This window comes from Bombina bombina, chromosome 1 (genome assembly GCF_027579735.1).
Source record: "Bombina bombina isolate aBomBom1 chromosome 1, aBomBom1.pri, whole genome shotgun sequence".
Lineage (NCBI taxonomy): Eukaryota > Metazoa > Chordata > Amphibia > Anura > Bombinatoridae > Bombina > Bombina bombina.
Window position 1 is genome coordinate 246,204,408 of NC_069499.1, and position 16,151 is coordinate 246,220,558.

Sequence of the window (16,151 nt, forward strand, 5' to 3'; positions counted from 1 at the left end):
CAACATTCAAAATGGCAATCTCCTAGCAAAAAGAGACTGAAAAACAGATGACTTTTATTGAGAGACACTACGACCCCGCTCCAGAGATAGGGGCATATGCGGGACTTAAATGTTTACATCAAGCATATATATACTACACCCCATAGTACTTATGTCCAGGATTGGGTAAAGTATAGCATATATTGTTCTGCCAGTTTTGTTGAAGTTTGCTGTTCACCATTCCTAAATGTAAAATCCACTGTTTTAACTACTAACTAGATCTTTAGATACTGCTCCTTCAAGACCAGGTATCATGAGATTTGTTTTCTCTCTACTTAAGAGAGATATGGTTAATGTATCTTTTTTTCTTCTTTACTTATTTTGCATATTGTTTTCCTTTTTTTCTGTTGTCTTTTTCTTTTTATTATTAACATCACAGTATGGTTTTGAGTCACATGTTATAGTGAGAAGTATGAGAACAAGGCCAGATTGGAATTGTGGGAATACTATAGATCACCAACCAAAGGTACAATTTATTCATGTGTTAAAAGAATTAATCACACTGCCTGTAAACATTACCAATGCCTAAAATACACTTAATCTCTCACAATGTGAGAGGATAAAATTCAGATATCAAACGCAGGGTAGCTATGGCTCATTATCTTAGACTCCATGCTAATGTACTCTTCTTACAAGAGACTCACTTAACACATACAAATATTCCCAAATATTGGTCCAGGGCGTTTCCACTTCACTACCATGCCACCATAGAAACAAAAAAAAAGAGGTGTATCTATACTCATCCATTCATCCCTAAACTTCAAACATGAATACACTATAGCGGACCCAGACAGTAGATATTTAATTGTAAAGGGACAACTGGACGACTCAGATATTATCTTATGCAACATATACGCACCTAATGACAACCAACATAAATTCTTCAAGGATATCACCCATTTATTAACAAACTGGTCACAATACAAAATAATTTTAGCCGGGGATTTCAAAATTAATCTGAAGATTATTGCTTCTGCTAAAAATCTAAAACTAAATAACAAACAAATAAGGCACAATAGGATTGTTAAAGCAATTCAAGACACCCTTATACCTCACACTCTTGCTGATACATGGAAATTCTTATACGGGGAAACTAACGACACTACATTTTATTCAGCTGCACACAAGTCGTACACGAGAATCGACTACATTTTAGTCAGTCAAATTTTGCTTCCAATAGTGTTATCATCAGAAATTCACCCATGCACTTGGTCTGATCACTCCCCAATCTCACTCTACCTGGATGGAGTCCTAGACCCTAAGAGACCTAGAACATGGACATTTGACCAGACCTTGTTTAGAGACAAACATACCCTAGTTAACACAACCGAGATGCTGAACGAATTCTGGAGGATCAATAGCGATTCTAACGTTAATCCATTACATACTTGGGCAGCACACAAAGCGTACATTAGAGGCCTATTGATCCAAGTTAAATCTCGTTCTTTAAACCATAAAAACACCCTGATAACTCAGCTCCAGAATGAAATCAAACGGCTAGAGACACAACATAAACACACCCAAAGCAAATCCACTTTAAAAGAATTAGACATGAAAAGGGATAATCTAAATAGCATTCTAAATTCGATGGCGGCCAAAGCGATAATGAAATTAAAGACACAATACTACGTGTTCGCTAATAAGCCGGATAAATTCCTTGCTCATAAAATACGTGAGCGATGTAGAGCATCTGCTATTCCAAGCATAATTAATTCGCAAGGTGTTTCTGTATCCCACCCCCAAGAGATTGCTGATATTTTTGCAGATTTTTATGGGAAGCTATATGACGGTAAAAAACTTAATCACACAACACAAATTGACTCTGATACTATAGACTTTCTTACAGGGGCTAAACTAAATGTAATCTCAGACGACAGACAATCACTAAATTCTCAGGTTTCCCCACAAGAGGTAGCCTCAGCCATCAAAGATTTTAAGAAAGGTAAGGCCCCTGGACCAGATGGGTTTCCAGGGGAATACTATAAATTATTTAATTCTATATTGATCCCTCGAATAACCAATTTATGCAACCACATATTAGAAGGCCACCCAATTCCATCTGAACTTTTGATGGCTAAAATAGTGGTAATTCCGAAACCAGGCAGAAACCTAAAATACTGTTCAAATTATCGCCCCATCTCGCTTATTAATCAGGACCTTAAAATCTTTACGAAAATACTAGCTAATCGTCTCAAAACAATATTACCCAACCTGGTCCATCCTGACCAGGTGGGTTTCATAAAAGATAGGGAAGCCCCAGACAATATTAGGCGCATTATAGACTCCATACACTATTTATCAGTCACCAAAACGCCTTCTCTGCTCCTTTCATTGGACGCGGAGAAGGCGTTTGATAGGATAGACTGGAAATATCTCCTACAGGTGCTTTGCACTATGGGATTCAGAGGCCCTTTTGTAACAGCGATTAAAATGATATATTCAAATCCCTCAGCACAGGTCACAGCCACAGGTTATAAATCCAAAATCTTCCCCATCCTAAACGGAACTAGGCAGGGGTGCCCTTTGTCACCCCTCCTGTTCGCCCTCTGCATAGAACCTCTAGCAGCTCAGATTAGGAATTCCCCAGACATCTCAGGATTCCGACTTAAATCCACTGAATACAAATTAACGTTGTTTGCTGACGACATTTTATTAACAATTACTAAACCTCTGATTTCACTCCCCAATCTATACCACCTTTTAGACAAATTCTCATCGATTTCAGGCTACAAAATTAATCTAGAGAAATGTGAAGCCCTCCCTATCATATTACCAAACCATACACAAAAACTAATTGAACTAAATCTCACCATGAAGTGGGCTAAACATACTCTTAAATACCTAGGGGTTAATTTAACGACTCAATTTAGCCATTTATATAAAGCTAATTACACACCATTATTCAAAGAGATCCGTCAAGATCTACAGAAATGGACGCAATACTCCTTTTCTTGGTATGGCCGTAAAGCCGCGGTCAAGATGAATATCTTACCACGTTTATTATATCTCTTCAGAACGCTTCCGATGAAAATCCCAATCCCAGAGCTAGCTCAGGTTCAGTCGGAATTGATCAGATTTATTAGAGGGAAAAAATCACCTAGAATTCCAGCTAAATCTTTGACAAAACATAGAACACTAGGGGGAGTGGGGGTCCCCAACCTTATTGATTATTATAAAGCGGCAAGATTAGCTCAAACTACCCTATTAGACAACCCCAATATTGATACTATTTGGCCGACTCTCGAAGCGGAAATGGGGGGCTGGAATTGTCCTGCAGATATCCTATGGGAGAAGGAGACACATACACTAGCTACAAAGCAGGTTAGACCTCCTACCCTAGAATCTATCTCTACATCCTGGAATAAGGTAGCTAAGATGACCAAATTAAGACCAGTATGCTCTAAAAACATGCCAATCAAATACTTATTGCCGCAAGAATACCGCTTGACAATAGACAAATGGAGCAATAAGGGGCTCTATAGAGTGGCCGACTTACTAAGTGGCTCGATAATCCTGACATATACCCAGATACAGGAAAAAATAGCACCTTTAGCACTGAATTGGTTCTTGTAACTTCAAATAATATCCACACTCAGACAATTTCAACAACAATATACAACCCAAAACATCACAGTACTAGAGATCATTTGTAAAGCTTCACATAGAACAAAACATACCATTTCAAGGTTATTCTCCGCTATACAATCCTCACAGACACAGGCAAAATCTCAATTAATGTTAAATTGTGAAAGAGACGTAGGAATAGAGAAAGATCTGCAGGAATGGGTCGATATCTTTAGTGAAATAGACAAAGGATTATTAAACGCAGACCTAAGGGAAAACGCACTTAAGACGGCCTATAGGTGGTACCTGACCCCAGTGCAAACAGCACATATGTCCCCTACAGGAACTAGATTATGCTATAGAGGATGTAATGTTTTAGGAACCTATATACACTTATGGTGGGAATGTGAAAAAATTAAGCAAATTTGGGATAATCTTTCTCTACTACTAAGTAATGTCCTAAATGAACAGATTCGACTTACGCAGTCACAGGCGCTCTTACACATCAGAATCCCTAATCTTAATAGAACGACTAACACATTTATCAAGATCTTGTGCACGGTTACAAGATCGTGCATAGCTAAATATTGGAAAACTGGTTCTTTAGTATGGCAGGCGGTTTTAAATAAAATCAATGCAACATACTCTATGTATGATTCGGCATCATGGATCTTAGATAATAAGGAAGCAGTAGACAAGGTTTGGTTTTATTGGATCCTAAAGGGGAGGCCCCAAGTTACTCATACTTCTACATAGGTTTTTGATATTCTATCTAACTTTTGTGTTCAATGCCCACATCAGTCATAAAACCATGATGTATACACCCTTATCTGAAATGTTATAAAGATGCTAACATTATCAATAATTGACTCACACAACTGATATTTTATATATTGCTTTTATTTTTTATTTTTAGTTCTATTTGTTTTCTTTATTTTTGGTTGTTCTGTTAACTCATTACTGAGAATGATGTTTGTGATCACAATGTACGTATGTTAATGTACAACAAATACTGTTCAATAAAAAAAAATTTCAACATAAATAATCAGCTAACAATGGCATTATGAAGACCATAGGCATATATGAATCTGAATTTTGATTTTCATTGTAGCAGGAAAAATAAACACATTTATACCGGATAAATTCATTTCTTTCATGGTGGTGAGAGTCCACAAGTCATTACTCCTGGAATTTAATACCTGACCACTAGAATTTAATACCTGACCACTAGGAGGAAGCAAAGATTCCCAAAACTCTAAGATTACTTAATCCCTCATACCTCTGTGGTGAAATTTACGTATAGTCAAGCAAGGAGAAGTATAAAAGTGGGAAAGAACCAAGAAGGGAAAATGAGGTGCATACTAGAACTGCCACCTGAAAACTTTTAAACAAATTTAGTAAAAATGGGTTAGCCCCGTGGACTCTCACCACCATGAAAGAAATTAATTTATAAAATAATCATATATTCTGTTGTTTTTTTCATAAGGTGGTGACAGTACATAAGCCATAACTCGCGGCAACTAATACCCAAGCTGTGGAATCCACAAGTAATTTGGGCGGGACAAAGTTTTTGGAAGGAAAACACCAAAATCTTTAGATTCAGCTGGCTGGAGAATTTTCCTGCCAAAAACATCAAAGTGGTTTTAGTAACGGTATGTATGGATAAACATGTTTCTGCCTTGCAAATTAGTTCCATAGGAGCCTCATTTTTGAAAACCCAGAAAATGAAAACTGATCTAGTCGAATTGACTGTAATATTTTGTGAGAGACATTCTGCCTCAAAGTAAGCCTTGAGAATCAAGAGCGTTTTAGCTAAAAAGCTAAAGTAATGACTGTGGCCTTTCGGCCTTTATATAGACCCGAGAAGAAAATAAACAAATTAGAGGATTGTCTGCGCATAGGCTCAAAAAGAGAGATCAGCAAAACTTTAAGAACCAAACTAAGGTTCCAAAGAGGTGATATTGGATTAAGCAATGGTCTTATTGTGACTAAAACATGAACAAAGCTCTAAAATGATAGGGAGCCTAGCAATTATTTTGAAATCTAGCCTATTATAGAGCTAGCAGATGAATCATTATCTAAGCCCTCTTGTAAAAATTGCAGAATTCTGTAGGAATGCCAGCTGCAACCTTGTTTTTCACACCAGGAAAGAAAACCTTTCCAAATCTTGTGATACATTTTTCTTGTCACAGGCTTTCTGGCCTGAAATAAGGATACAACAATAGCATCAGAAAAGCCTCTTTGTTTTAGTAGTAGGTATTCAATCTCCAAGCCTTCAAACTGAGAGACTGGAGAACTATAAGATAGAAGAGACTTTGAGAGAGGAGGTTGTATTGTAGAGGAAGAGACCACAGAGGACAAATGGACATCTGAACTGGAGTGGCAAATCTAGTTCTGCGTGGCCAAGCTAAAGCAATCAGAATTACTGAGAGCTTGATCTGAGTTAACACTCTTGGCAGTAGAGCAGTTGGAGGAAAATGTAAGGGATATTAAATGACCAAGGAGCTGCTAGAGCATCTATAAACTCTGCCTGTGGGTCCCTGGATCTTTCAGAATATTAGGGAAGTTTGATGATTAAATGAAAAGCCATCATGTCTATCTATGATTGATCTGACTTATCTACAACTTAATTGAAAACTTCCAGATATAGAAACCAATCCCAAGGATTAAGGGACAAGTGACTGAGAAAATTTGCTTACCGGAATACACTTCTGGGATATAAATTTCAGAAATAGTCTAAGATAAAACTTAAGAAACTTATTGCTACTAAAGAGCTGTAACTTTGCCCTTGAAGATAGATATAGGCCACTGCTGGGACATTGTCAAATTGAAAACGCAAAAGAGGCCAGTCATGAAGACTCCTGAAGATAAGAGTTCTAAAAGCTTTATGGATAACCTCATCTCCTGAGGAGACCCAACTTCTTGTGCCCTCCGTGTTCCTGCACGCCAACTTCAGAGATTTGCGTCTGTCATGATCTTTGTCCAAGTTGGATGAACAAAAGATGCCCCCAGAGAAAATTAATGGTGATATATCTACCAGGATAGATACTACTTTATGCTGTCTGAAACATAGTTCTCCTTTGAACTGTTGAAGAAAGTCTCATAGATACTGAATCTATTATGACACCTAGGAAAGAGACCCTGATGTGTAGTATGAAAGTCTGCTAGAAGCAAAAATTGAGCTCATACCAAGTAATTGCCTTGGTTTGAAGCCTTTGACATACCATTAGCTTATATTACAGAAAATACATTTTTCAGAAACCTTTGTAAAAACTCTGAGAGCAGTAGCCAGGCTAAGAGGTAGAGCAACACACTGAGAATGTTGGTCCTGGAAATCAAATCTCTAGATATATCTAGATATGGATCTTGATGGTAGGAAAATGAAGGTAAGCATCCGTAAATTATATGCAGACAGAAATTGTCCCTCCTGACCCAGGAGCAGAATAGTTTGAATTGCTTCCAACTGAAAGGAAGACTGAGAAACGTAAAGGTACAGTCTACTCCAGAATTTTTATTGTTTAAAAAGATAGATAATCCCTTCCCACGTTTTGCATAACCAAATGGTTATATTAATACACATTTTACCCCCATGATTACCTTGTATCTAAGCCTCTGCAGAATCCCCTTTATTTAGGTTCTTTTGACAGACTTGTATTTTAGCTAATCAATGCTGATTCATAAATAACTCCACGTGAGCCCAATGTTATCTATATGGCACATATGAACTAGCGCTGTCTAGCTGTGAAAACTGTCAAAATGCACTGAGATAAGAGGCAGGCATCAAGGGCTTATAACTTAGCATATGAGCCTACCTAGGTTTAACAAATAATACCAAGAGACAAAGCAAATATGATGATAAAGTAAAATGGAACGTTTAAAATTGCATGCCATATCTGAATCATGAAAGTTTAATTTTGACTACACTGTCCCTTTAATTATTGTTTTTATAGGCCTGAAAGTTTCCTTTTCGGAACAATAAAACAGGTTGGAACAATAAAACAGGTTGGAATAAAAACCCTGGCCTTGATCTGAAAAAACAAACAAACAAAAAAACTGGGACCGTTACAGGCTCCTTGGAACATGGGGCAGAAGAACCCTCCCTTTGAGAGGCCTTGATCTAAAAACCCTATTAGTATCAGTGAGAAACTATGATTAAAAATCAAGGATCTATGCAACATAATGAGACCAGGCCTTCCAAAAAGAGCATAATCTGCCAACCAGAACCTTCTTCTGACTTTTTAGAGAAAGCCTTGGCCATGTTCCAATTCTGAATAGACTTCTAGAAAGACGAAGAATTGTAGCTGATTTTTCCCTTAGGCATCTTGTCCAGAGGGGAAAAAACTCCTTTACCTCTAGTCACAGTAGAAATTATGGCGTCTAAACCAGTCCCAAGCAAACTTTTTTCTTTGCAAGGGAAGAAATAAAGTTAAGAATTTTAAACCAAGTCAACTGACCATTATATGAGTGCAAAGCTCTACTGGTCAAAATAGATAAGACTGGTGTACTAGAGAGGTGGGAGGCTTTAAATACTCTTAGACTTTTGGGAATATTTGCCTCCTCCTAGTGACCAGGAGTTGAATCCCAGGAGTAATGCCTTGTTGACTCTCACCACCTTATGAATGAAATGATGCTTAGCAGATCAAAAATTAATCTAGGTTTAGACTATGGGGCTCATTTATCATGGCCTGAATGGGGCCAAATACCCCTGTTTCGGCACAAGAAGCAGCGGTCTTAACACCGCTTCTCCTTAAACTATCCGACGCCTCTGACACCCCCTGCTAATTGACAACCCTGCTAGCGCGCAAATCTGCAGGGGGAGGCATTGCACAAGCAGTTCACCAGAACTACGTGTGCAATGATAAATGCAGACAGCATATGCTGTCGGCATTTATCGATGTCTGGCGGACATGATCGATACAGCGGATCATGTCTGCCAGACAAATGATAAATCGGCCCCTATAAATGAAAGAAAGAAGAAAGAACTGAAGAAAGAGAATAAGAAAGAGAAAAAATAAACACAATTATAGCTCTCCTCTTGCCAGTGCACCCCTATTCCGCAGGAGTCAAGACAGAAACACTACTAGGGGTCTAGATTTCTGGCAGTCAAACATGTGAGAGGTTATCTAAGGAAAGGCTCACTTATTTTTATGACCTCTGGAAATCCTGATATCTAGAAATCCTGATACTGAGATCTGTACAAATAGCAAAGTTTTTGAAACGCTAGAATTTACCAGTGCAACAAATAAAGGGGACTTTCAGTCATGAAGTATAAGTTCCTTTATTTTTGTGCAGCGTTCGCCACGCTGAGCGCCTCAGGCAGCCCACGGCAGAGCGCTATTTTATCACTGAGGTTATTTTAGCCAATAGCGTGCAAGCTATCCGGCATAATGCAAGCTGGCCTCCACGGCTATTGGCCAAGAGGTGGAAATGGCACCTCACTGAAAAATAGCGTTCTGCCATGGGCTGCCTGAGGAGCTCAGTGTGGTGAACCCTTCAGATAAATAAAGGAACTTTCAGAATAAAGTATTTTATACTTCATGACTGAAAGTCCCTTTTATTTGTTCCACTGGTAAATCCTTGAGTTTCAAAAACACTAGGATTTGCTATCACTTTAAAATATTAATAATTAATGTAAATAATTATTATAGATATACTAAAATAATCTACAAAATCCATTGAATTTATGTATATTTTACAGTAACTATAATAATTATTAATATTTTTTTCAATATTTTATATTTAATATTTACATATTATGCCTTAAAATAACTAATTCTTTGGGTTAGACCTAAGGCACACAACCCAAAATGTGTTACTTTGCATTCTAATGTTCTTTATATAGATTTTTTTTTTCATTTTATTTGTTAATATATATATATATATATATATATATATATATATATATATATATATATATATATAATGTTAGTGTAAAATATATATCTATACCTATGTATCTATATTAATAGATATAGGAATAGGTATATATATATATATATATATATATATATATATATATATATATATATATATATATATATATATATACTGTGTATGTATGTATATATATATATATATATTTAAAATAAAAATTTAATTTTCCTGTATGTGAAGAACATTGGAATGTAAAATATTAATAACTCTGTCAGGTTAGTGCACGAGCGATAAGTGTTTTTTTCTCCTGCGTTCTCTATGGGCAGAATAAGTGCGGTCAAAATTTCCGAAGTTCTGAAGTTAGCGCACTTACGCCTAGATTTAGAGTTCTGCGGCCAAAGGGGTGCGTTAGCTACGCATGCTTTTTTTCCCACGCACCTTTTAAATACAGCTGGTATTTAGAGTTCACAGAATGGCTGGGTTTTCAGTGCGTTAGGCTCCAAAAAGGGAGCGTAGAGCATAATTTGACGCCATTGCAACTCTAGATACCAGCTGTGCTTACGGAAGCGGCCAGCTTAAAAAACGTGCTTAAAAAACGTGCTTAAAAAACGTGCTCGTGCACGATTCCCCCATAGAAAACAATGGGGCTGTTTGAGCTGAAAAAAAACCTAACACCTGCAAAAAAGCCGCGTTCAGCTCCTAACGCAGCCCCATTGTTTTCTATGGGGAAACACTTCCTACGTCTGCACCTAACACTCTATCGCTGACACCTGCATATTATTATTAACCCCTAATCTGCCGCTCCGTACACCACCGCCACCTATATAGCTATGTACCCCTAATCTGCTGCCCCTAACACCGCCGACCCCTATATTATATTTATTAACCCCTAATCTGCCCCCCACAACGTCGCCGCCAGCTACCTACACTTATTAACCCCTAATCTGCCGAGCGGACCACACCGCTATTATAATAAAGTTATTAACCCCTAATCCGCCTCACTCCCGCCTCAATAACCCTATAATAAATAGTATTAACACCTAATCTGCCCTCCCTAACATCGCCGACACCTAACTTCAATTATTAACCCCTAATCTGCCGACCGAATCTCGCCGCTACTGTAATAAATGGATTAACCCCTAAAGCTAAGTCTAGCCCTAACACTAACACCCCCCTAAGTTAAATATAATTTAAATCTAACGAAATAAATTAACTCTTATTAAATAAATTATTCCTATTTAAAGCTAAATACTTACCTGTAAAATAAACCCTAATATAGCTGCAATATAAATTATAATTATATTATAGCTATTTTAGGATTTATATTTATTTTACAGGTAACTTTGTATTTATTTTAACCAGGTACAATAGCTATTAAATAGTTAAGAACTATTTAATAGCTAAAATAGTTAAAATAATTACAAAATTACCTGTAAAATAAATCCTAACCTAAGTTACAATTAAACCTAACACTACACTATCAATAAATTAATTAAATAAAATACCTACAATTACCTACAATTAAACCTAACACTACACTATCAATAAATTAATTAAATACAATATCTACAAATAAATACAATGAAATAAACTAACTAAAGTACAAAAAATAAAAAAGAACTAAGTTACAAAAAATAAAAAAATATTTACAAACATCAGAAAAATATTACAACAATTTTAAACTAATTACACCAACTCTAAGCCCCCTAATAAAATAACAAAGACCCCCAAAATAAAAAAATGCCCTACCCTATTCTAAATTACAAAAGTTCAAAGCTCTTTTACCTTACCAGCCCTGAACAGGGCCCTTTGCGGGGCATGCCCCAAAGAATTCAGCTCTTTTGCCTGTAAAAAAACACATACAATACCCCCCCAACATTACAACCCACCACCCACATACCCCTAATCTAACCCAAACCCCCCTTAAATAAACCTAACACTAAGCCCCTGAAGATCTTCCTACCTTATCTTCACCATACCAGGTTCACCGATCGATCCAGAAGAGCTCCTCCGATGTCTTGATCCAAGCCCAAGCGGGGGGCTGAAGATGTCCATGATCCGGCTGAAGTCTTCATCCAAGCGGGAGCTGAAGAGGTCCATGATCCGGCTGAAGTCTTCTATCAACGGCATCTTCAATCTTCTTTCTTCCGGATCCATGTTCATCCCGCCGACGCAGAACATCCATCTTCACCGACGACTTCCCGACGAATGACGGTTCCTTTAAGGGACGTCATCCAAGATGGCATCCCTCGAATTCCAATTGGCTGATAGGATTCTATCAGCCAATCGGAATTAAGGTAGGAAAATTCTGATTGGCTGATGGAATCAGCCAATCAGAATCAAGTTCAATCCGATTGGCTGATTCAATCAGCCAATCAGATTGAGCTCACATTCTATTGGCTGTTCCGATCAGCCAATAGAATGCAAGCTCAATCTGACTGGCTGATCGGATCAGCTAATCGGATTGAACTTGATTCTGATTGGCTGATTCCATCAGCCAATCAGAATTTTCCTACCTTAATTCCGATTGGCTGATAGAATCCTATCAGCCAATCGGAATTCGAGGGACGCCATCTTGGATGACGTCCCTTAAAGGAACCGTCATTCGTCGGGAAGTCGTCGGTGAAGATGGATGTTCCGCGTCAGCGGGATGAACATGGATCCGGAAGAAAGAAGATTGAAGATGCCGTTGATAGAAGACTTCAGCCGGATCATGGACCTCTTCAGCTCCCGCTTGGATGAAGACTTCAGCCGGATCATGGACATCTTCAGCCCCCCGCTTGGGCTTGGATCAAGACATCGGAGGAGCTCTTCTGGATCGATCGGTGAACCTGGTATGGTGAAGATAAGGTAGGAAGATCTTCAGGGGCTTAGTGTTGGGTTTATATAAGGGGGGTTTGGGTTAGATTAGGGGTATGTGGGTGGTGGGTTGTAATGTTGGGGGGGGTATTGTATGTGTTTTTGTTACAGGCAAAAGAGCTGAATTCTTTGGGGCATGCCCCGCAAAGGGCCCTGTTCAGGGCTGGTAAGGTAAAAGAACTTTGAACTTTTGTAATTTAGAATAGGGTAGGGCATTTTTTTATTTTGGAGGTCTTTGTTATTTTATTAGGGGGCTTAGAGTAGGTGTAATTAGTTTAAAATTGTTGTAATTTTTTTCTAATGTTTGTAAATATTTTTTTATTTTTTGTAACTTAGTTCTTTTTTATTTTTTGTACTTTAGTTAGTTTATTTAATTGTATTTATTTGTAGGAATTGTATTTAATTTATTTATTGATAGTGTAGTGTTAGGTTTAATTGTAGATAATTGTAGGTAGTTTATTTAATTTATTTATTGATAGTGTAGTGTTAGGTTTAATTGTAACTTAGGTTAGGATTTATTTTACAGGTAATTTTGTAATTAGTTTAACTATTTTAGCTATTAAATCGTTCTTAACTATTTAATAGCTATTGTACCTGGTTAAAATAAATACAAAGTTGCCTGTAAAATAAATATAAATCCTAAAATAGCTATAATATAATTATAATTTATATTGTAGCTATATTAGGGTTTATTTTACAGGTAAGTATTTAGCTTTAAATAGGAATAATTTATTTAATAAGAGTTAATTTATTTTGTTAGATTTAAATTATATTTAATTTAGGGGGGTGTTAGGGTTAGGGTTAGACTTAGCTTTAGGGGTTAATCCATTTATTACAGTAGCGGCGAGATTCGGTCGGCAGATTAGGGGTTAATAATTGAAGTTAGGTGTCGGCGAAGTTAGGGAGGGCAGATTAGGGGTTAATACTATTTATTATAGGGTTATTGAGGCGGGAGTGAGGCGGATTAGGGGTTAATAACTTTATTATAGTAGCGGTGAGATCCGCTCGGCAGATTAGGGGTTAATAAGTGTAGGCAGATGGAGGCGACGTTGAGGGGGGCAGATTAGGGGCTAATAAATATAATATAGGGGTCGGCGGTGTTAGGGGCAGCAGATTAGGGGTACATAAGGATAACGTAGGTGGCGGTCGGCAGATTAGGGGTTAATTATTGTAGGTAGCTGGCGGCGACGTTGTGGGGGGCAGGTTAGGGGTTAATAAATATAATATAGGGGTCGGCGGTGTTAGGGGCAGCAGATTAGGGGTACATAAGTATAACGTAGGTGGCGGTCGGCAGATTAGGGGTTAAAAAATGTAATCGAGTGTCGGCGATGTGGGGGGACCTCGGTTTAGGGGTACATAGGTAGTTCATGGGTGTTAGTGTACTTTAGAGCACAGTAGTTAAGAGCTTTATAAACCGGCGTTAGCCCAGAAACTACTGACTTTTTTCTGCGGCTGGAGTTTTGTCGTTAGATTTCTAACGCTCACTTCAGCCACGACTCTAAATACCGGAGTTAGAAAGATCCCATTGAAAAGATAGGATACGCAATTGACGTAAGGGGATCTGCGGTATGGAAAAGTCGCGGCTGGAAAGTGAGCGTTAGACCCTTTCCTGACTGACTCCAAATACCGGCGGTAGCCCAAAACCAGCGTTAGGAGCCTCTAATGCTGGTTTTCACGGCTACCGCCCAACTCTAAATCTAGGCCTTAGGATTTCGCTAGCGTGCAAAAATTTTACTTTCATTTTGCAATACACGCGCTATCCAGCGCATGCAAAATCTTAACTTCTGGCGGTGTTAATGCTCAAATTGAATCACTTAATAGTGCACCACTTGTAATCTGGCCCACAATATACACAACTGTGTACCTGGAATTAACATGAGTAATTTACAATTGATACGTTTATATAGTAACGGCTAGATTACGAGTTTTGCGTTAGAGGCTGTGCGGTGCTAACGAGCAGTTTATGCTCACCGCTCACTTACAGACATCGCTGGTATTACGGGTTTTTACAAACAAGACAAGAAGTGAGCGTTGTGCAAAATTTTGCTCATTACCGCACTCCAATACCAGCGCTGCTTACGTTAGGGGTTAGCTGGGGTAACGTGCTCATGCACGATTTCCCCATAGGAATCAACGAGGAGAGCAGGCTGAAAAAAAGTCTAACACCTGCAAAAAAGCAGCATAAAACTCAGTAACGCAGCCCCATTGATTCCTATGGGGAAATAAAATTTACGTTTACACCTAACACCCAAACATGAACCCTGAGTCTAAACACCCCTAATCCTACACTTATTAACCCCTAATCTGCCGCCCCTCACATCGCCGACACCTACATTATATTATTAACCCCAAATCTGCCGCTCCGGACACCGCCGCCACCTACATTATAGTTATGAACCCCTAATCTGCTGCCCCCAACATTGCCGACACCTACCTAATATTTATTAACCCCTAATCTGCTGCCTCCAATGTCGCCGCCACCTACCTACACTTATTAACCCCAAATCTGCCACCCACAACGTCGCCGCCACTATATTAAATGTATTAACCTCTAAAGTCTAACCGTAACCCTAACACCCCCTAACTTAAATATAATTTAAAATAATGTAAATAAAATTACTATTATTACCTAAATAATTCCTATTTAAAACTAAATACTTACCTATAAAATAAACCCTAAGCTAGCTACAATATAAATAATAGTTACATTGTAGCTAGCTTAGGTTTTTTTTTATTTTACAAGCAGGTTTGTATTTATTTTAACTAGGTACAATAGTTATTAAATAGTTATTAACTATTTAATAACTACCTAGCTAAAATAAATACAAAAGTACCTATAAAATAAAACCTAACCTAAGTTACAATTACACCTAACACTACACTATAATTAAATTAATTCCCTAAATTAAATACAATTAAATAAAATTATCTAAAGTACAAAAAAAAACACTAAATTACAGAAAATAAACAAATTACAAGATTTTTAAACTAATTACACCTAATCTAATCACCCTAACAAAATAAAAAAGCCTCCCCAAAAAAAAAAAGCCCTACCCTACACTAAATTACAAAAAGCCCTTAAAAGGGCCTTATGCGGGGCATTGTGTCAGGGTGCCAGGAATCAGACTGAGACAAGAAGTGCAAAAATAATCACACCTTTATTAATAGCAAAAAATAATAAAAAGTCCACAAGTCAAATAACAAGCCAGGAATCAAAACCAGAGCTGGTAGTCAGACAAGCCGAGTCAGGAACCAAAGCGAGTAGTCAGACGAGCCGGAATCAGGAACAAGGAGAACAGCAGAGTCAGGAACAAGCCAGGGATCAGGAACCAGGAGGGACGTCAGACAGCCAGGTAATACACAGGAGCTCTCATAAACAGGTCTGAGACAACGCAAGGGCAAAGCATACTGAACAAAGGCCCTTTAAATAATAAGTGATGACATCACAATTCTGAGACTGCATCCTGTCTCACATGGATGATGTACACCAGTTTGGCCATAAAAGGAAGTGCAGGAAGTGAGCAGCATCTCCCAGAATGCACCAAAGTCAGGAAGAGAGGTGAGTAAAATGGCTGCCAGCAACACATGGCAAACAAGGCAGGAAAAAAGCCTGACACATTGCCCCAAAGTAATCAGCTCTTTTACCTGTAAACAAAAAATTACAAATCCCCCGCCAACATTAAAACCCACCCCCCACACAAGCAACCCTACTCTAAAACCCACCCAGTACCCTTAAAAAAACCAAACACTAACCCCTTGAAGATCACCTTACCGGGAGACGTCTTCATCCAATCGGGCCGAAGTCCTCAACGAAG